Source organism: Scyliorhinus torazame, chromosome 2 (genome assembly GCF_047496885.1).
Source record: "Scyliorhinus torazame isolate Kashiwa2021f chromosome 2, sScyTor2.1, whole genome shotgun sequence".
NCBI classification, from domain to species: domain Eukaryota; kingdom Metazoa; phylum Chordata; class Chondrichthyes; order Carcharhiniformes; family Scyliorhinidae; genus Scyliorhinus; species Scyliorhinus torazame.
The window spans coordinates 249,546,997-249,568,883 of NC_092708.1; the positions used below are offsets into that span (position 1 = coordinate 249,546,997).

The 21,887-nt window shown below is 47.5% G+C and overlaps 1 protein-coding gene across 2 annotated transcripts in view; it reads left to right on the forward strand.

The window, feature by feature from the left end:
* Window positions 1-21,887, forward strand: part of LOC140397116 (regulator of G-protein signaling 6-like) — a 941,371-nt gene that overhangs the window by 671,390 nt on the left and 248,094 nt on the right. The window lies entirely within an intron of this gene.

Below are 21,887 nucleotides of genomic sequence, written 5' to 3' on the forward strand. Positions count from 1 at the left end.
CATCTGTGGGCCTGCTTGCAGTCCCAGCAGTGCCCACTATTGAGTTTTGCCATAAAGCTTGTCTCTGGTCCCATGTCTTTGTGTCGCTGTGCTTCTACTGTGCCCATTTACATTTATTACAGGATGTACCATCATCCAGGATGTTTTATTTAACTTGGACAGTTGTTCGGTTTTACTCCTGTATTGGGTTCGAACAACATCTCCTCTGTGTTCTTTTGCTCACTGATAACTATCACACTTCCATTTTCTGGACAGTCTTTTCTTCATTAAACAAGGGGTTGGATTCTCCAGTTCCCCAGCCGTGTGTTTCTCCGTGACACGCCATTCGCTGGCGACAGGATTTTATCTTCCCGCCACTTGTCAATGGGATTTCCCATTGTAACCACGCGCATCGCCGGGAACTCCGCGAGCGTGGGTGCGCTGCTGGTGGGAAAAGAGAATCGCAATGAGCGGAGAATTTCAGCCAAGGTTTTCAGATTGTTGCTGATTGGCTCCCTGTCATTTACCATTGTTGCAGGGAATTCTCCTGGTGACCTGGCCCACACGCACCAAAATAACTTATTAACCTTACTGCTTTTTATGGGACCTTAATTTAATTGTTTGGGCTCATAATTCATAATGATCGATGACTGCAGGATTTATCATTCATTTATTGCTGTCTTTGTGTGCTTGTTTTCATCGTTCTCCGCAGGTCGCTGAGAAATGTCACAAATATTCATGCCATGTGCTTTTAGGAGAGGAAATCCACAGGGATCATTTTAAATTAACCCACCATCGGAAATGGGCAGGTTCAGTCAGGGCATCTTTAAGCAACCTACTCGATATTCGTTTCCATAAACGATAGCTTGGTGGGTTTGTTTAAAATGAACCCTATGTCTGCCCCGATGCTATTTCCTTATGTGTGGACTTTGGTTAGTGGTAACTATCAAGTTTGATTCACAATTTGCAATTGTTGGCGTAATAACTCAATACACACATCTATTAATTCTGGCATCTGGTTTGAGTCTCGTGTATGTTGATAGATGACTGTACGGGTTTGATGTGAAACGAATTTGGGTCATTCCAACTAAACCAATTATAGGCACAGACCCAAAGGCAGAAAACTGTTCACAAATTTGACAATCTCACTCTGGGAGATCAAAGGGGTGGCTGGAGTGGAAAACCTCAAACTGCAGCAGTTGGGACCTGCTGCCTTCTGCTCTGGCCAAGCCATACCTGAGCTGAGAGTGCTTGACACTGACACTGGGTACTCCGAAATGAAAGGCGTGTTTCACATTGCAGCTTTGACATCCATCACCCGAATGAACACAGAATGCATCAAAAAGGAAAAAGCGAGCCTCTCAGAGCTGTCGTTTTGATTTTACATTGCAACATTCACATGGGAAATAACCGTGAAATCAGATTTCCAATATCACTTTGACAAAGTAGCATCTCCAGACAATTCTCCCTTATTTCCTTTCACCTGAAAATGTACAAAGCTACAGAAATATTTGTTCATTGATGAGTTGAAGCCAAAATATGTTGCAAGGTGATTTACTTGAATGTATCATGGATAGCGGGTATAAGGTCAGTGTCGCGGTTTGGAAAGCTAACTCGACCTCGCTCACTGACCTCTTTATCATCCGTGTGCTGTTGAAACAAATTCCCTTGTGGAGGTGCAGATCCAATTTCAGAGTGATAAGCCCTCTCTAAAAGCAGTGATGGACATGGGGCAGAAATGTAGCAATGCAAGAAGCAGTAACACAATCACTGGATTTAGAGAGTAAAAATTGAGAGAGAAAAATGGGTGACTTTTACAAGTAGTTTAAACCCCAAACCAAAGTTGTACTCTCGCACTCGGTTCCATCCATCTTCTCATATTATTTTCTAAACAGTTATAAAACATGAAGGGCACGATCTAACCAAATTGAAACAGGGTCCCGTGAGGAACTCATTTAGCCGGGTATTGTCCGGCACTTGCAGCACTGAGAATCACCACGCTATCTATCGGGACTCTATTGCAATTTGGGGCCTCAGCGGGAACGTCCTGCCAAGGCTGTACTTAGTTCCGTTTCCTGCCCTGAGGAGCTCTGCTCACTGGAACACCTCAGAGCGGGAGGAGATTACGACGCCATTTTTAAATAGCGTCCCAATCTCTGGACCCCCCCCGCCCCCGTCGCGACCCCCGAATCCCCAACTCACCTATGGAGGGGGGGGGGGGCGCACTACACCGCACATGTGCAGGCACCCCCAGGTCCAATCCCCAGCATGAACAAAATGCCAGCCCAGCACCTTGGCACTGCCAGCATAACACCCTAGCCCGAGGTCTCCGATGTGAAAGAGTTAGATCCCAACGCTTCGGGTGTATCGGGGGAGTACACATTAGAGTGAGGCTAGCTGTCTTGCTCTAATATGTAGATTTGCAAAACAGTTGATGTGTTGGGTGTTCTGGATCACATACAGGTCACCAACACTTGAAGTAGTGCAACATATTTTATTAAAAAGTTAACTATTTAAACATACTTGAACTGTGGGTAAATACGATACTAGCTTTAACTAAAGACCTTTGCCTTGTTCTAACCAGTTGATGCACTCAGCACATGGTGAATGTCTGTGTTGCAGGCTGTGAGCTCTGTGCTCCTAGCTAGCTGCTACTCCAATGAGCAGGAACTCTGATGCCCCCTGTCTTTATAGTGTGTGTGCTCTCACTGGTGATTGGCTGCGGTGTTGTGTATGTTGATTGGTCCCACTGTGTGTCCATCAGTGTGTGTCTGCACCATGATATACTGGTGTATATTATGACATCCCCCCTTTTATATTAAACAATGTGCCTGCGTGACAATAAATAGTGTGTGGTGAATGTTCCTGACTATGTGTGTGCGAAATATTTACAGGACTATGTACATAAAACTAAGCTATTTATATGGGAAGGTGCCTGGTGCAGAAAAAACAGTGTGTCACACAAATAACGAGATGAACACTATATACAAACCACTTGAACGATTAAACGGAAGAACAGAACAGACCAGAGAGTCCATTCGTGCACAAAGTTCACAAATTAAGTCTCTGAGGTGGGCGACGAATTCTGGTTGACCGCCTCAAGGGTGGGTCAGGAGCCACCAGCTGGGGAGCGGGCTGGACTGCGTCAGAGTGAGGAGGATGCAGAGTGACCGGAATCTCTGCATAGTCCAGGTTAGGGACAACAGGAGGGCGTGGCACTGGCAGAGGATCATGTAGCGAGCATGGAGCGAGATGAAGGGCACGTCGATTATGGCGCAGAATGGAACCATCCGGTAGACGAACCAGGAACGAGCGGGGAGCCACCTGCCGAAGAACCACAGCAGTTGCAGACCAGCCACCATCCGGAAGATGGATGCGGACGTTGTCATCTGGAGCCAGAGCAGGGAGATCAGCTGCACGGGAGTCATGAGCCGTTGAAGGACTGGAACGTGGTCGAGGTCTGGGACGTGAATGGACGGCACCGTCGTCCTCAGGATGCGACCCATGAGCAGCTGGGCTGGTGACAGGCCAGTAGACAGTGGGGCCGAGCGATAGGCCAGCAGGGCGAGGTAAAAGTCGGATCCCGCATCGGCAGCCTTGCAGAGGAGCCGTTTGACTATGTGGATGCCCTTCTCTGCTTTGCCATTGGATTGGGGGTACAGGGGACTGGATGTCACATGCACAAAGTTGTACCTCCTGGCAAAGTTGGACCATTCCTGGCTTGCGAAACAGGGGCCATTGTCCGACATCACAGTGAGTGGGATGCCGTGACGAGCAAAGGTGTCCTTACAGATGTGATGTTGTGCAAACGTACCACCTCCGGGTAGTTTGAAAAATAGTCTACAATCAGAACATAGTCCCTGCCCAGCTCGTGGAAGAGGTCGTGCCGACTTTGGACCAAGAGGACGTGACCAACTCATGGGACTGTAGGGTCTCATGTGGTTGGGCCGGCTGGAACCACTGACAGGTGGGGCAGTTGAGCACTGTGTTGGCGATGTCGTCATTGATGCCGGGCCAGTACACTGCCTCTCGGGCCGTCGGCGGCACTTCTCCACGCCAAGATGCCCCTCATGTAGCTATTCTAAGACAAGCTGGCGCATGCTGTGCGCGATAACAATGCGGCCCAGCTTCAGGAGGACACCATCGACTACCGCCAGATCGTCTCTAATGTTGTAGAACTGCGGGCATTGGCCCTTAAACACCCGTCTGTTAGATGGCGCATGACACGCTGTAGCAGGGGGTCAGCCGCAGTCTCACGGCAAATATGGACGAGGCGTTCATCCATGGCCGGTAGATTGGAGGCCACGAAGGCCACATGGGCGTCAACCTGGCAGACAAATCCCGCTGGGTCACACGGGGTGTTGACTGCCCTGGACAGAGCGTCGGCTATGATCAGGTCTTTGCCCGGCGTGTATACGAGATGGAAGTCGTATCACCGGAGTTTGAGCAGAATGCGCTGGAGGCGAGGCGTCATGTCGTTCAAGTCTTTTGGTATTATATTGACCAGCGGGCGATGGTCGGTCTCGATGGTGAGTTGGGGAAGGCCGTACACATAATCATGAAACTTGACGACACCGGTCAAAAGGCCCAGGCACTCCTTTTCGATCTGCGCGTAGCACTATTCTGTGGGGGTCATGGCGCGTGACGCATATGCAACGGGGGCCCATGATGAGGCCTCATCACATTGCAGGAGCACTGCCCCAATGCCAGATTGGCTGGCATCAGTCGAACTTTTTGTCTCTTTCGATGGATCAAAAAAGGCCAATACCGGGGCCGTGGTAAGTTTTGGTTTTAAGTTCTGTCCATTCACGCTCGTGGGCAGGAAGCCATTGGAAGTCTGTCGTCTTCCTGACCAGGTTCCTGAGAGCTGTGGTATGAGAGGCGAGGTTGGGGATGAACTTCCCTAGGAAGTTGACCATGCCCAGAAATCGGAGGACCGACTTCTTGTCCTCTGACTTTTTCATGGCTGTGATGGCAGCCACCTTGTCCGCATCCGGCCGCACACCCAACTGGGAGATGTGGTCCCCTAGGAACTTGAGTTCCATCTGGCCGAAAGAGCATTTGGCTCTGTTGAGGCGTAGGCCCTGCTCCCGTATGCGTTTGAACACGCGCTGGAGGCGACTGATATGCTCCTGCGGGGTGGTGGACCAAATGATTATGTCGTCGACATAGACGCGAACACCTTCAATGCCTTCCACCATTTGTTCCATAATCCTGTGGAACACTTCTGACGCCGATATGATCCCAAACGGCATCCTGTTGTAACAATATCTGCCAAAAGGGGTGTTAAAGGTACACAGTTTCCTGCTGGATCTGTCTAGTGGAATTTGCCAGAATCCTTTCGAGGCGTCAAGTTTGGTGAAGAGCTTGGCGCGAGCCATCTCGCATGTGATCTCTTCGCGCTTGGGGATTGGGTAATGCTCCCTCGTTATGTTGCGATTCAGATCCTTTGGATCAATGCAGATTCTGAGCTCGCCGGAAGGCTTTTTTACGCACACCATGGAACTGACCCAGTCGGTTGGTTCTGTAACTCTGGAGATCACTCCTTGGTCTTGGAGGTCCTGCAGCTGCTGCTTGAGGCGGTCCTTGAGGGGTGCTGGGGCTCTGCGAGGTGCATGCACCAAAGGCAGAGTTTGAGTTTGAGTAGGATCTTGTAAGTATATGGAAGCGTACCCATGCCTTCGAAGACGTCGCGGTGCTGGTCGGTGATGGCGTTGAGTTGTGCCCTGAAGTCAGCATCCTGGAAGGCAGACACGTCATCAGGAGAGAGAGAGAGTGAACTCTTTGAATGCGGTTCAGCAGGTTGCACGCCTGTGCGCCAAGCAGAGAGTCCTTCGAGGAGCCCACGAAAGGAAGGATGGCTTTTCGTGACTTGTGCGTCACTTCGAGTTGGCATGAGCCGGTAGCAGGAATGATGTTGCCATTGTAGTCCAATAGCTGGCAGGCCGATGGAAGAATGGTTGGTTTGACACGAAGGCTTTGGAAAGCAGACCACGCCAGGAGATTGGCGGAGGCACCAGTGTCCAGGCGGAATCGTATTTGGAACCGGTTGACCGTCAGGATGGCACACCACTCATCGTCTGGATCGATGCTGTATACCGACAGCGGCTGGTGCCTTTGCTTCGGGGACAGCCTGTTTTTCGTTATGACACCGACTCTCCTTCAGGTCCTCGGTGTCACTGCTGTGTGGGAGGTCGGAATCGGACTCGGTGACCGTGGGTTGAATTGCCCGAACATTCCTGCGAGGCTGGCTGAAGCGATATGAATTGGAAGGCTGAGCTGCTCGACAGCAGGCAGCATAGTGGCCAAGTCTTCCACATCGTAGGCATTGTTGAGATTTTGTGGGGCATTGCCACTTTAAATGGGCGGAGCCACAGTTGCCCAACGTTGTGATGTCAGCGCGTTCGCTGCGCCACCGCGCATGCGCGGTGCGGTCATGCGTGGTGCGCATCTGCGCATTACATTCCTCCACGTCGCCGTCCCCTTGTTTGGTGCTTACAAGTGCGAGAGTCCGCGAAATGGCCGCCCTCATCCAGGCTGAGGCCCTGGAGGTGCTCAATCACTTGGACCCGTTCAACCTCGTGGGGACCTTGCCGCGTCGTTTCAGCTGCTTGTATATGGGAGTACCGACTGGTGGCATTTTCATGTAGGACACAGGTCTCGATGGCGGTCGCTAGGGTGAGTTGCTTTACTTTGAGGAGCTGCTGACGTAGGGGGTCTGACTGAACACTGAAAGCGATCTGGTTGCGTATCATGGATTCGGAGGTGGGCCCGTAGCTGCAAGATTTAGCAAGGATGCGGAGGTGCGTTAGAAAGGATTGGGAAAGTTTGTCCTTACCCTGCAAAACGCTGCTGGAACACATAGCGTTCAAAACTTTCATTCACCTCTACGCTGCAGTGAGTGTCAAATTTGAGGAGAACCGTCTTGAACTTGGTCTTGTCTTCGTCATCTGCAAAGGTGAGAGAGTTGAAAATGTGGATGGAAAGGTCCCTGGCCGTGGAGAGGAGAAGAGCAATCTTTCTGATGTCCGAGGCGCCCTCCCTGTCCGTGGCTTCGAGGAAGAGCTGGAAGCGCTGTTTGAAAATCTTCCAGTTGGCCCCGAGGTTGCCGGCAATGCGGAGCGGCGGCGGCGGGCTGATGTTGTCCATGTTACAGGATGACGGAGTGCTGGCGGAAGGCAGATCACTTGCAGGTAGGTCTAAGAAGTGCAAATATCCCACCACACCTGGTATCGTGATGTGTTAGGTGTTCTGGATCACATACAGGTCACCAACACTTGAAGTAGTGCAACACTATTTTATTAAAAGGTTAACTATTTAAACATACTTGAACTGTGGGTAAATACGATCCCAGCTTTAACTAAAGACCTTTGCCTTGTCCTAACCAGTTGATGCACTCAGCACATGGTGAATGTCTGTGTTGCAGGCTGTGAGCTCTGTGCTCCTAGCTAGCTGCTACTCGAATGAGCGGGAACTCTGATGCCCCCTGTCTTTATAGTGCGTGTGCTCTCACTGGTGATTGGCTGCGGTGTTGTGTATGTTGATTGGTCCCACTGTGTGTCCATCAGTGTGTGTCTGCACCATGATATACTGGTGTATATTATGACAACAGTGATCGCAGCCACAATGGGCAGGATTCAGATCGCGATGTCTTGTGAGGTCGCATTAGATCTTATGATGTGTGGAGAGCCAGGTAGACCCCGGAAGAGGGATCTCCTGCCATCTACCAGCCATGCCACCTTTCCGGCGCAATGCAGTCGGTAGATCACGCCCGAAGTATATTGATGATATTTCAAAGGTGTCTGCTGTGGAAAAACTGTGACGTTCATGATTTCAAATTATTACAATAAGTGCTGTTTTTTGGCATTATACCATGCATGATATGCTATCATGTGACTGATACTTGAGTGTTGTGTTATCAATTTTCATGTTGAATTATTGGGTTCACAGAATCATAGAATCTCTACAGTGCAGAAGGAGGCCATTTGGCCCATCGGGTCTGCACTGACCCTGTGAATGAGTACTCTGCCCATTCATAAGTGTCTACCCATACCTATCCCCGTAATCTCATAACCTAACCTGCACATCCCTGGGCATTAAGGGGCTATTTAACATGGCCAATCCACCTAACCTGCACATCTTTGGACTGGAGGAAATCGGAGCACCCAGGGGAAACCCAAGCAGACACAGGGAGAATGTACAAACTCCACACAGTCTCCCGAGGCCGGAATTGAACCCGGGTCCCTGGAGCTGTGAGGCAACAGTGCCAATCACTGTGCCACCATGTCTGGTTGTTCATTGCTTTGTATATTTTCAACTTGGTATAAAGATTAGAAGCCAACAGCAAGCTTTTCTGTTGGCCGAGTGCCATAAATGCATTCCCCATGGCACTGAATAAATGTAAGGCACCGCAGATTTAATCCTGGGTCTGTACTGGGTTAGCTGACCTCAACTCGAGTGACAGCAGAAATGCCACAAGTGGCCACACTGCATCTTGCCGAGAAAATAATAAATTAGCGCCAGATTCTTCTGCTAATCACCATCAGCTGGCTTCTGCAGGGAAGATGTGAGGAGAGGAGTAGGCTGCATTTCTTAATCACAGCTGAGTGGTTTACTAGCATTCAGTACCAAGGTTAATACATGAGTACCAGCCACTTTCTTTACCTGTGGATCTATACTGTGCTCCTCAGGGATTTTAAGAAGAAGCAAAATGTAAAAGACTTTCCTTTATAAAGTATCTCTCAGCAATATCTCGAAACACTTCACAGGCAATATGTTACTTTGAAAAGCAGTATAGTTAACTACAGCAGTCACTTTGCCCCCCATATCCGACAATAAATAATCAGTTCATCGGTATTTGCCAGCATCGATTACCAGAGATTTTATCTTTGGCCAATGAAAGTAAGAGAGCTTCCTAACTTTCCTCAGATATTGCAAAAAAACAATACCACATCCCATCCAATGGGCAGAATTTGTGACATCCCGTCAGCACTGTCCTGAAATGTTAGTCAGTAAAAATGAATAGTTTTCTTATTGAGGTGGGCAACTTTTATTTCCAATTGGAACTGATGCCAAGTTTAATGGTGCAGGCCATCTCCTTCACCGATGACTTTCTCCAGGGCAAATAGGTTCTGTGTGTGCACAGTGCTTGCATCCAAATCTTTTGTGCATACGTTGTAGGTACTTTCTATTTCTTTTCAGGATACTGGTGAATTTAGCTATGCCATATTTCTTGTGCATTGTAGTGGTGGCCGAGGCTCATTCCGAATGTTAAGAGTCAGCTATGACTGGGATCACAGAGTGGGTAGGGATGGCAGGTTCCCTTCCCTGAAGGACATTAATGCAGTAATTGGATTTTTACTACAAACCATCAATTCTCATGGTTGTTTTTCGCGTTCTAGCCCTCAGGTTACCACGTTTATTGAATTCTGTTTCACTTCTCGCTGGTTGGTTTGACCTGACTTTAAGAAAGAAAGACTTATGTTGGTATAGCGCTTTTCGCAACCATCAGAAATCTCCAAGTGCTTTACCGCCAATTAAGTATTTTTGAAGTGAAGTCTCAGTTGGAATGTAAGAAACACGCCAGCCATTATACCAACAACAAACTCCCACAAACAGCAATGTGAAAATAACCTGTTGTGATGTTGATTGAGGCACAAATATCTGACAGGACACTGAGGATACCTCCCCTGCTCATCTACAAAAATAGCACAGTGGAATCTTTTTCATCCATCTGAGCAGATAGATTGGTCCTCAGTTTAACCTTTCACCTGCAAGACAGTACTTCCGACAGTGCAGCACTCCCGCAGTACTGCATGGGAGTGTGAGTCTTGATTACTGCACTTAAGCTCAGGATTGGACCTTGAACCCAGAACCTTATGACTTAGAGACAGAAGTGCTACCAGCTGAGCCGTAGTTGACACTCACACAGTCCTGCTTTAACCTGAATTTGACGTCATGGAGTCAGGGAGACTCCGTGGAGGGATAGAAATGGTGGCCGGGACCTGATTCAGGGATTTGTGATCCCATTCCCAGGGATTTTGATTCTCAGGAGTGCCTTTTAAGGGTGTGGGCTGGTTCAGATCATACCCTGCACTCCAAACCTGGCTGGCTCCATTGCGGGGATAGGTATGTCCGAGTCACTTTTCATGGAGTCAACAACTGAGACATCATCAGTCAAGTGATATTCTGGACAAAGCATCATTCACAACACTTAATCCTTCATAGTGTCAATGGATAAAGCACTCCCGTCTTTTGGCTGAAGTCACCAGTACAGAATTTGCTGCAGAGCTTAACCCTCCACGCCAACAACAAAAAAAGGACTTGGAATCACTTCTAAAATGGAGTTGTTCTTTGATCTTGCTGGTTAAAAAACCGTCACACACACACAAGTCACGAACAGGTTTCCTGATCTCCCTATCTCCCCCGCTGCTACTCAGTTTCAGCATGACTGAAGTGACCTGTGCCTTTCCAGGCTGAGCTTTGCCCAGATTTGATCACTGGCCCATTTTCATGGCCCCCACAGCACCAGGAGCTCAAAGTGTTTGGAGTTGGCTTTGTTTTCTGGTGGGGCCCCGTATTGGACAGGAGAATGGGAAGCAGGTTCACAGTCACCAACCTCAGGAGCGTCCGTTAGACCAGAGATGACAGAATGCCTTCAAACTTTAAAATACAGCCGATCCTCCCAAAACAATTGAGCCTCCTACTTCTTAATTCCTTTCTTTATTTATATCATTTGCTGGCCAAGCTCTTTCAGTTCACTTTGTTTGTTTGGAAAAGTTATTTGTAGAGTAATGGAAATTTGATTATATCATAAAATCATTTGTTTTCTTCAGAATAGTGTAATGCTGAGGACGGTTATGCTTTCTACTACAGTATCACTTTGAGATGATTAACTGTAAAAAGTAGCTGGATAAATCCATGCAAAGGAAGTCAAGGTTGTATGAATAAATTTATTCTGAAATAATGCAGTGCCCTTTTTGTCAGGAAGGAGAATACTTGTCAGGATTATAGCAGTTCGAGATTGAAAAGTGGAGACGTGAAGTGATGGTTGTTCAAAATATCTGATTGCGAAAATACTAAACGAAATAAGAGTCTGAGAAGTACTCTTTCAGAATCCTTAGAATGAAAGGATCATAGAATACCCACAGTGCACAAGGAGGCCCTTCAGCCCATCTAGTCTGCACGGAACCTCCGAAAGATCCGCCCACCCAGGCCCGCACCCCAGCCCTATCCCCGTAACCCCACCTAACCGCAGGACATTAAGGGGCAATTTAGGATGGTTAATCCACCTAACCTGCACATCTTTGGACAGTGGAAGGAAACCGGAGCACCTGGAGGAAACCCAGGTAGACACGGGGAGAAAGTGCAGTCTCCACACAGACAGTCACCCAAGGCTGGAACCGAACCCGGGCCGCTGGTGCGATGATGCAAAACACTATCTTCTTAAAACATTTCAGCTAGTGAGAATCTTTCACCTGCAAATGTGTAATGACCTTAAGTCGCGCTTGTAAAATAATTACCAAAATTAGAGATTTTGCCGGAGCTGAGGCATACAGAGAAAAAAACCTTTGTTATTTTGTTTCTCAAGTAACGGGCTTGAGTTTCCCACCCAAAGTTCTAGTTATAGAAGATTTCTAAAGCTATGAAGGTTGCATTATTATCAGGAAACATTGAGAGGCAGTTTCTGCTCGTGAAGTGATAGAAGGAAGCAGTATTCTTACAATGTCATATTAGTGGTGGATAAAGAGAAATTGGACCCTCAGTGATTGAAAATAGCAATGCAGAGTAAAGCCTTGCATTCCTTAAACGACTCCTAATTCAAGTCGCTGGCTTCTATTAGTCATTGAGACTAGCACGCAAATGAGCAGCAGAGATGATTGCCAGCATACCGATATTTCCTCATCCGAACCTCATTATTCCCTCCCACAAAAACAGGTCATTTATATTCCAGGCTGCACTTAAAGCATTTTGAAAAAATAACGTGAAACTATAACCTGCTACAATATCAGCTTGTTTTATTTGTGTCGACATTGTTCAGCTGCATTTTCCACCTGGATGCTTGACCTGCCAGGAGATTTATTTTTCTCTGAAGCAGCTGGAAACTAGCTCCATATTTTATGGGAGAACAAGTTTCCTTAAACAAGCAGCATATAAATAAATGTGCTTCCAGCAAGGGATAAATTATTGTCACAGGCCAAGCACCTGGGGCGCTGAAGATACACATGCTATTGGGCAGGGCGAAGCAAAGACAGTCAACGCAGATGTTTTCAAAACTTTTTTTTCCCCAAAGGTATGCCTTCTGCATCTTTGCATCTTCCAAATAATGCCACATTTGGTTTACTTAAATGTTACTTGACTGATTTGTGGTGCCTTTCCATGCAGAGAGCTGAATTAAGAATCATGGATTTAAAATGTTGGGGATGCTCTCTGTCACACTAGCCCCACACTGCTACAGTACAATCTCCATTTGACAGGTGTCATAGAATCCTTACAGTACAAGGACGGGCCACTGAGTGTGCACCAACCCTCTGAAAGAGCTCCCTACCAAGGCCTACTCCCTTGCAACCCCATAACGACACATAACGTATGGACACGAAGAGGCAATTTAGCATGGCGAGTCCACCTAACAGCACTTCTTCGGACTGTGGGAGGGAGCCGGAGCATAGATCACAGATCGTAGAATTTACAGTGCAGAAGGAGGCCATTCGGCCCATCGAGTCTGCACCGGCCCTTACAAAGAGCACCCTATCCCCGTAACCCAGTAACCCCCACTTAATCTTTTTTTTTGGACACTAAGGGCAATTTAGCAGCCAATCCAGCTAACCCGCTTTGGACTGTGGAAGGAAACCGGAGCACCCGGAGGAAACACACGCAGACACGGGGAGAACGTGCAGACTCCGCATAGACAGTGACCCAGCCGGGAATCGAACTTGGGACCCTGGAGCTGTGAAGCAACTGTGCTAACCACTATGCTACCTTGCTGCCCAAAGCACCCGGAGGAAACCCAGGCAGACACAGGGTGAACATGCTAACTCCACAGTCACCCAAGGCCGGAATTGAACCTGGGTCCCTGACCCTGTGAGGCAGCACTGTGCCACCGCTTAATTTGAAAGCATCAAATTACATGGCTCCACTGGATGAGGTGACAAGAGTTGAGCTTCCAAACACAAGTAGGCACACTATGGGCGTCATTCTCCGACCCCCCGCCGGGTCGGAGAATGGCCGTTGGCCGCCGTGAATCCCGCCCCTGCCGAAGTCTCCGGTACCGGAGATTGGGCGGGGGTGGGAATCGGGCCGCGCCGGTTGGCGGGACCCCCCGCTCAATTCTCCGGCCCTGATGGGCCGAAGTCCCGCCGATAAATTGCCTGTCCCGCCGGCGTAAATCAAAGCTGGTATTTACGGGCGGGACCAGGCGGCGTGGGCGGGCTCCGGGGTCCTGGGGGGGGCGCAGGGCGATCTGACCCCGGGGGGTGCCCCCACGGTGGCCTGGCCCGCGATCAGGGCCCACCGATCCGCGGGCGGGCCTGAGCCGTGGGGGCACTCTTTCCCTTCCGCCTCCGCCACGGCCTCCACCATGGCGGAGGCGGAAGAGACTCTCCCCACTGCGCATGCGCGGGAAACTGTTGGCGGCCGCTGACGCTCCCGCGCATGCGCCGCATTTCCGCGCCAGCTGGCGGGGCAACAAACGCCATTTCCGCCAGCTGGCGGGGCGGAAATCCCTCCGGCGTCGGCCTAGCCCCTCAATGTTGGGGCTCGGCCCCCAAAGATGCGGAGCATTCCGCACCTTTGGGCCGGCGCGATGCCCGTCTGATTGGCGCCGTTTGTGGCGCCAGTCGGCGGACATCGCGCCGTTGGGGGAGAATTTCGCCCTATATGTTAGATTGCTTCTTTGGAGCAATCAGTCCTCTCAAATTAGAAGGATGGCAATGGGATGACTGTGTGGCAAAAAACTGAAACTAAAGTCCCTCTGCGTGGAGTCCCTAGAACTCCACACCAACAATGACTTCTAACTTTGATGGAGCAAAATGGGAGCTAGGATTTTCAAAAACACAATTGTTCCTGGGATGTGGGAAAAGCTGTGAAGGATGGACTTGTTGCTCATTCCTCATTGACCTGTGAAGGAGGTGATGGGCCTTCTTTTTCATGGACCACTGTGACACTATCATGGACACTATCAAAATGTTAGGGAGGCATTGCCAAGATTGTAACTCACAATGAAGGAATGTGGTGTACATCTAAGTCAAGAAGGTGTGTGCAAGTGATGGTGACCCTATGACATTGCTGCTCTTATCTTTTGAGGTAGAGATTGTAGGGCCGGGGCCTGCTGTTAAAGTTAGCTTGCAGAGTTGCTCTCAGTTCTGTTGTGAACAAAGCTAAGCATTGTACACAGGAGATGATGGCCATCCCCTTGAGCCTATTCTGCCTTTTAGTTGGGCCGTGACTGACCTGCACCTCAATTTCATTTACCTGTCTTTGGTTCAAAACTCTTGATACCCTTACATTTATTTATTTAACGAATGAAAAGTCCCTACGGCAAGCAGTTTCTCCTGGTCCTGCTGTGTTGAGTGCGTATAGGCCTCCGCTGTGTCTGTGGATTGGACATTTGCGACGATGTGGTGCAGTTTTCTCTTTCCGACAGGCAGATAGGGGGCTGGCACATAATGCTTTATCTGTTGAGGTTGGCCAAGCAGGGGCCGTGGCCGGTTCTGAACCTGCTAAAGGTGCACCACTTAGGGCCTGGTTTAGCACAGGGCTAAATCGCTGGCTTTGAAAGCACACCAAGGCAGGCCAGCAACACGGTTCAGTTCCCGTACCAGCCTCCCCAAACAGGCGCCGGAATGTGGCGACTGGGGGCTTTTCACAGTAACTTCATTTGAAGCCTTCTTGTGACAATAAGCCATTTTCATTTCATTTTCATTTCACTCTTTCTTTGGAAGGTTGAAACTAGGCAACTGTTAGGCTGAGTTTGAGACCAGCTACTTGTTTGTCAAGTCCAATGATTCCCATTCATTTATCCAGGTGGAATTAGTGTTGAAGTCCTGTGTGGGAGGGTATTTCCAGATCGGCCTTCTTGATTGGAGTTGTACCTTGGGTGGGCTGAATAGATCCGCTTGAAGAGGCTATTGCGAACTTTTTCTCTCATTACCCTTACATTAAAAATACCGTACAGTTATCTGTCAATCCTTGTCGTAAAACTTCAGTTGATGTAGCATCTGCATCATTTTGGTGGTGGGAGTGGTGAGAATTCTAGATATACCCTGCCCTTTGTAAAATTATCAGCACACAAGCCAACTCCCGATCCTGTGAGGGAAGGTGTTGCAGAATGGTGAAGATGATTGGTGAAGGATGCCATCCAGCAGTGTCCAGGGGCTGATTATCCATCGACACCGCAACCACCTTCATGGTGCATTCAATGTAACGGAAAGTGATTTTATGTCAAATGTAGGACTAATTTTCAGCTGTTGCAAGAGGAACACAAATCTACTGAGAAACCAATTATCCAGATTAGAACAGGCGAGATCTCACTTGATCATCTCATCCAAAAGCTTGACACCTCTGACATTGCAGCACTCCCTCAGTACTGTACTGGAGTTTCAGTTAGGATTTTGTGCTCAAGTGCCTCCATGGCATTAGCTATTTCTCCAGGCTTTCTTGCAGTGTGTTTGATGATATGCTGTCTAATGTTACACAATGAGTGTCCATCCAGTGTGGTAAACACCACTGCCCATTGAGCTACATAATTGTACCTTCTATGATCAGAGAGTCAGACTTGTGATGGAGGGGGAGAAAGGTTGGTGGGCTGTGGAGGAGAAGGTTTTTTTCCAGCTCTGTGATGGAAATTCAGAGGGAGTGGTGAGAAGCAGATTTGACCTTGGGTTCCATTAGAGCTCTGATTCCTCCAGGCAACAGCGCCACCTGCCATGGAGTTCAACCTCGGAGGATATGTAACCATAATAGATAAGCCTGTTTGGGCATGATGGAGACAAGAGTAAAAAGCAAGTGGTATGGGAAGTAGGTGTTACATTTACAAGAATTGTGTGCTACATGCAAGACTTTGGGTTTCTGGTGGATCATATATTCTGCCACGCTTACCTATTTAGTAACAGTCATTGCACTGAAAAAGTAATTTGAAAGTTAAGTGTTTAAGTCATCTCAGTGACATGACAAAGTGCACTATAAATGCAAATACTTATATTTTTCCAGCATATTATTAAAAGCTTATAATGAAAATAAAATATTCGTCTTGTCATGTTCTCGAAATGCAGTGTGACAACCAACTCAATAAAAAGAAAAATCTGAATTTATGTAGCACCTTCCACAACCACCGGATGCCTCAAAGTGTTTTACAGCCAATGAGTTACTTTTGAAGTGGGGGCATGGTCATTGTTGCAATGTAGGAAACACAGCTGAACATTTTGCACTCAGCAATGTAATAATGATCAGATGATTTGTTGCATGATGTTGATTGAGGGAAAGATATTGTCCAAGATGCAGGGGTAACTCCCCTGCGCTTCATCGAATCAGTATGAGATGTTTTACATATTCCCCTACCCCGAACAGGCAGATTGTTTCAATGGATCTTCCGGAAGAGCGCATCTCCAACAAAGCAGTGCACCTTCAGTGCTGCACTGGAGTGTTAAGATTGAATTTGGTGCCCCAGGGTGAGACTTCAACCCAGAAGCTTGTAATTTACAGGTGAGCATGCTACCAACTGAGGCATGGCTGGCACAACAGAATAGATACATAATGGGAAAGGCTTGAAAAACACACCACGTTCTCTGGATCTCTGCAGGATGAAGTTTAAACTGCACCCCCTCATTCCCGTGGGTTATTGTTAGTGGGTGAGTTCCATACTGTCTAAGCCTTCAAAATGTAATCGTCAAACAATGTGATTTTTTTTTCCAAAGAAGCTGGTTCAAAAAATTGCAACAACTTAAGAAATACATTAAAATGTTTCAATGGTGGGCAAAATCCAACAGAAATCATTCAAAATCCACTCTGCTGACCAGGTCATAGATTTTATTACCTCAAGGAGATCATAGAATCCACAGAATCCTTACAGTGCAGAAGGAGGCCATTCGGCCTATCAGGTCTGCACCAACCTTCCAAAAGAGCACCTTACGTAGGTCTACTCCCCGCCCTATGCCCACAGCCCCATAACCCCAGTTTACCTTTTTCTATTCGTTCATGGGATGTGGGTGTCACTGGCTGGGCCAGCATTTATTGTCCATCCCTGAGGGCATTTTAGAGTCAACCACAGTGCTGTGGATCTGGAGTCACACGTAGGCCAGACCAGGTAAGGATGACAGATGTCCTTCCCTAAAGGACATATTTGGACATTAAAGGGCAATTCATCATGGCCAATACACCTAACCTGCACATCTTTGGACTATAGGAGGAAACCGGAGCAACCAGAGGAAACCGACGCAGACACGGGGAGAACATGCAAACTCCACACAGACAGTCACCCGAGGTTGGAATCAAACCCGATTCTGGTGCTGAGAGGAAGCAATGCCTCTGAGTCGCCTTGAATACCTGACACTATGACGTAAGAATTTCTCCTAGCCCGGTGCTAAACACAACAGCTCACTCAGTAATCTGTAAGATACAGGAATTAAGAAAAAAATATTTTTTGGAGTGAACTCTTGGTTCATAGTAGGCTGTGTAGTCGAAGGGTCTGGTAGATTAAAGATTAATGTGGGACTGAGAGCACAGTACTCCCCACACAGTAATGTAAGAAGACACCTGACCCTGACTGAGGGTCAGTCTGGTAGATGGATACAGTTGGGTTAAGTTTTGACAAAGAATCATTCAGACTCGAAACGTTAGCTCCCTTCTCTCTGCACAGATGCTGTCAGACCTGCTGAGATTGTCCAGCATTTTCTGTTTGTGTTTCCGGTATCCACGGTAATTTGTTTTTATCAGTTGGGTTAAGACTTAGAAAGGGGTTAGCTCCATACCTGTATCTTCCATTGTAAATCTGAGTTGTTAATGAAGACTTGTTGTAAACATACTCCAGACTGGAAGCCTACTTTATGGTGTCCAGAGCACGGTTCCTCAAATTGGGAGATAGGAGACTAACTGTGGGAATAAAAGGAATATTACCTGATTGGTGGAATGGTGTTCCCAGGAATCTGCACCAAAGGCTCAAATTTTCATAAGTGTCGATGATTTGGATGAAGGAACAGAACTTAAGTTAGGAGAAACAGCAAGTTGTGCCGATGGGAGCAGGCGATTACCAAAAGACCTAAACAATGAAGCCAAGAGGTATGGGGTCACCTATTGTTGGACAAGAAGTGCAAAATTGCTGTTCTGAATTTGACCAAAGCAGCTGCCCTATTACTGGTTCAATGATATTAGGGAGGGTGTTGTTGAACCACAGAGATCAAATAGATTGCAGCTGAGAAGCCAAGTTTATGCTGAGTAAACTAATCTTGTAGACTTGGCATAGGGACATTTCAATTGAGTTCAGAGCTCCTCAGTTCAGGAGAAAAACATTCCACATGGCTCATGCCGTGGTCCACTATCTAACCCTTTCTGGAAAGTGGGTATGTGTAGATGTTGGACAAGTGCAGAAATATTCTGCTGTGTGATGCTGACATCCACTACCGAGCCACACACATGAATGGCTACTTAGAGGAGATAGCAAAGGGTCCCATGGAAGCACAGTCCTTCAATGTAGAATTCTCCTGGAGTGTGAAAGAGGTGGTGGTGTGGTGCATGGGGGGATTTGATTGAGAAAACAGGCAAGAAAAAAAATTGGCAAATAGAATAGTTTATTCAGTATGAAGGTTGATGCTGATGTGTTGTGAAAAACCTCGCCCTCTCCTTGATAGGGCATTAAATAATTGTTTTTGTTTATTTAATTTCTTTGCACTCTCGTTCATTAGTTTTAAAAAGTAATAAAGTGAATAAAGGCTGTTTGATTGGAAGGATCGGTGGCCGGTCATGTGGCGCAATCTCCAGGAATACGCCCAAGCAGAGTCAGCAACCCACCCAAAGTGACCATTAAAATTCAGTGAGAACATTTGCAATAGATACATGGGGGTGGTGGAGGTTGCTCCCAAGCTAACAGACCCTGTGTTGACTCACTTTGTGACTCACCTGTGATCATGAACTACCTGGAGAACTGTGACTAGACAGTCAGATCTTACCCTGCATCACATGGTTCCCAGGACAATGAGGTGACAACCCTACCTCATGCACATTGGGTTAACACGTCTCTGGTGTTCAATTTACATCTTCGCTTAGAAAATGCAACCAGCCCGAAACCTCTGGAACTCCACTTTGCCAATGTGAAATCCCTACCAGCCTGCCCAGCCCAGAGGTCTTTTTATGTGTCATTCCCAGAGTTTCTTGACCACCAACTCTACAGAGAGGCTAGGAATTTGCTCCACAGGACGTGCAGCCCTTTCCAGCCAAAATTAGTCATTTTATGGGAATAAAACCCAATTTTGCAATTACCATTGGGAAACTGCTATTATGGATCTCTCTCCCACCTGGAATGACACAAGTACATAGCATCTTGCAGGAATACTTCACATTGGAAAAGGGTGTATGTGTGTTTGATGGGGAGGGGGAAGGTGGGGGGCTGGGATGTGATGGAACAGCTCCTGCAGGAACTGTTGACCCCTCCAGGCCTGTACGTCAGCAGCACTGACTACCCAGCTCCAGAAGTTTAGCAGGGCCTAGAAGCAGCTTGTATCATCTACCCTGTCCCAAGTAAGGATCATAATATGATGTGTTAGAAGTGGGGGAGAAAAATTAACACGGGCAAGAAAAAAAACATAGGATTTTTAAAAATCAGTCATTAGTAACGTGCATTAATGTATGCCACAACTCCTTACATATTGCCTCGTAACATCTGTTCCTATTAAACCTTTGTTTTACAATGACCATGTTGATCTTAGAATCCCTATAGTTAGAAGGAGGCCATTCACCCATCGAATCTGCACCGACCCTTTGAAAGAGGACTCTACCCATGTCCACTCACCCGTCCATCCTGCCTTTTTCCTGTAATCCCATAACCTAACCTGCACATCCATAGACACTTAGGGGCAATTTAGCATAGCCAATCCACCTAACCTGCACATCTTTGGACTGTGGGAGGAAACCGGAGCACCCGGAGGAAACCCACGCACACACGGGGAGGATGCACAAACTCCACAGTCACCCAAGGTCGGTATTGAACCTGGGTCCCTGGTGCTGTGAGGCAGCAGTGCTAACCACTGCTGCCACCGTGCCACCTATGAAGACCTGTATTTGCTGTGACTCAGTTAAGGAAGAGCATTCTTTCCTGCAGCACCCTAATAAGATTTGAAGTTGTCGCCTTATTTATGTTGAGGCTATTAACGGTACATTTGAAGTATCTTATTAACAAATAATGCCAAGCTGTTGAATAATTAATTTAGACTGAATCAGTTTTTGAACAGGTTATAATTTGGCAGCCTCCAACTCACAATGGCTTTCAAATGTAAGAAGTCTTACAACACCAGGTTAAAGTCCAACAGGTTTGTTTCGCATCACGAGCTTTCGGAGCGCAGCTCCTTCCTCAGGTGAAGGAGCTGCGCTCCGAAAGCTGGTGATTCAAAACAAACCTGTTGGACTTTAACCTGATGTTGTAAGACTTCTTACTGTGCTCACCCCGGTCCAATGCCGGCACCTCCATATCATTTCAAATGTAAGTCTGTGAGTGGAGGCAGACTACCAAATGAGGGCTGGAGATTTCAGAACACTTTGCTTTATCCAGTGGATAGATAGTAAGCAATTTGAAATGTAAGACGAAAGGATTTTGTAAGTGCTTGTCATGCTTAGGATTTACATTCTCGGTAACTCCCCTTATCTTGCTTGTTCTGGTAAGGTCATTAATCCTAACCTGGCACTGTGTTGTTGAGTAGTTGCCATTGATAGCTCTGGTCTGTAGCTACTGCTGAGCACATTTCTGCCAATCTGTGTAAACTCCAAACAATGCATTTACATATGTTTGATTGTGAGCCAGGATGATCTTTCCACCCTTTCCTCTCTCCACCTCCTCCAGATCTTGCTGGTCGTCTCACCTGACAGCTTGTTCCAGGGGGAGGGTGGGGTGGGGAAGGAGTAGCTGTTCTGCGTCGCTGGAGCTTGTGCCTGGACAGCTTACTCTCACCCCATGTGTTTTACCCCCTCGGTGCTCTAAGCCAAAAGCTGGTGTTTCTGTGCTAAAAACGGATAACCTCATCAAAGCCACCGTCTAGCCAATGCCATTCACCTGGTCCCTGGATCCATGTCCCCGCTGATCACCAAGCTAGCAGGACTGCTATAAAATGAAAGAGACAGCCTGTATCCTAGTTCCTGTGGACTGAATGGCAGTATATGGGGACAGTCTAAACTGCCCTCCATCGCCGCCAGAGCTGCAGTTGCTATTTCTGTGGTGTCGGAGTCACTGACTGGTGCCAGGTTATTTCTAAAATGTAAGATTATCCCAGGTTCCAGTCGAGCTGTCACACAATGGGCTGGATTTTCCAATTTGGAGACTATGTCCCCACGCATTGCGCAGGTCAAGGAGACACAGCCTGAGTGAGAGAGATACAGACCGAGTGAGAATTTGGTAATTTGGTGCAGTGAGGTAATTCGGTGAAGAGTGGGAGAAGGTGCTTTTTCCCTACTGTTTTGTTCTCTCTCTTTCTTCGGGCCTAATTTCGGGAGCCATTCGGAGGAGGAGGAGCAGTCTCTGTGACTATAAAAACCTAACGGAAACTTCCTGTTTTCCAGTTGTTGTTTTTTTCCAAAAGTGACGTCAGAGGGAAGCTGTGATCTGAGTGGTTGATCGCAAATCTGCCCCAAATTTTAAAAAAAACACAGCTAAACTCATAAACTTAAATTGAACTAATTAATTAATTAGTGATGGCTGGTCAGGTGATGTGCTT